Genomic DNA, 1,643 nt, shown 5'->3' with positions numbered 1-1,643 from the left:
GGAAGAGACTCTGTTCCATATTCTATAAAAGTCCCTGCAAGAGACAACTTCCTAGGGGAACTACCCCACATGGACCCCCCCCTCCTGTCCCTCTCTTGGGACAGGAACTTTCTCTCAATAAATATATTCTGCTCATAAAAAATCATTGAATAATTATTTTAAAAATATTAAATGAAATAAAAATAATATAGGAAACAGGAGAAAATAACAAAGAACTTTGTCAGAAAGATAAAACTACATTATAACCACATCTCAATGAGCAAGTAAATCAAGATTATACCAAAAGAAAACTAACTAAAAGAAAATATAATAGATATAAAAGCATAACTTAATGAATTGGAGAGTAAATGTTTAAAAGATAAAGCATATGAGGAATTGGTTGTTCAAAATGATAAAGAAAACAGATATGATCTGCTACACTAAGAAATGAAGAGACATGACAAAAAAATCCTCAATAAATACTAACAGAATGCAGGAAATCATCAAGAAAATTAAACATCATGATAAAAGTGTGATTCAATGCTGGAATGCAGGACTGTTTCAATATATGTAAATCTATAAATGTAATACACAATATCAACAGAACCAAAAACAAAAAAATCTTGTGATTACCTTAATAGATACAGAAAAATATTTTGACAAGCCAAACACACCTTTATGATAAAATCACTACAAAGTTAGAATAGTCTTTATCTCAATGTGATAAAATCCATAATATCAAATCAGCAGCCAACATAAGACAAAATGTTCAAACACTGAAACCTTTCTAAAAGCAGGAACAAGTCAAGCATGTCTACTGTCACCAATATTATTCAATATAATTCCAGAACTTTTATCTAGAACAATTAGACATGAGAAAGAAGTGAAAAGAATAAGGATAGGAAAAGAAGTAAATTTATCATTATTAGCAGATGACATGATAATCTACATGGAAGACATAAAAAATTCCACCAAAATAATTGAAAATTTAATAATCAAATTCATTAGTGTATCTAGATATAGTCATCAATCAAAAATCAATAGCATTCCTATACACAAAGTTAAAGTCACTGACAGAAATTAAGAGAGTGACAACCATCACAATAGCATCAAGAAAAACAAAATACCTTGGAATCTATATAACAAAATAAGTAAAACATATATATTGAAAAAATACAGTTCTCTGAAAAAGATCCAGGTTGATATCACAAAATGGAAAGATATTACTTACTCATGGATAGGAGGAACCAACATATTGAAAACAGTCATATTCCTAAAATTGTTATAGATAAATGCATTCCAAATAAAAATATCATTAGCATACCTCATAGAATTAGAGAAAACCATCTTAAAAGTCATTTGGAGCTAGAAGAAGCTTAAAACAGTGAAACAACTCTCAGCAACAAAGGCAAATCAGGAGGCATTACATCCTTCAGTTGAAATTATGCTACAAAACTACTGTGATCTTTATCCTATTTTTAAAATATAATCTAATTTTTAAAATTTTTTATAACATTATGTAGGAACTTAAAGTTCAACATATCAATACTTGATGAAAAATACCTGTTTCTTATTATGCCTAAGATGTTTGAAATGCAGTGAGATAGTGAGGTTAAGCTTGATAGCCTAAATCGTTTGATAATAACAATAAGCTTGTCTTCTGG

Source organism: Octodon degus, unplaced genomic scaffold (assembly GCF_000260255.1).
Source record: "Octodon degus isolate 3935 unplaced genomic scaffold, OctDeg1.0 scaffold00103, whole genome shotgun sequence".
NCBI lineage: Eukaryota > Metazoa > Chordata > Mammalia > Rodentia > Octodontidae > Octodon > Octodon degus.
Note: the sequence above shows the minus strand (reverse complement) of the source record.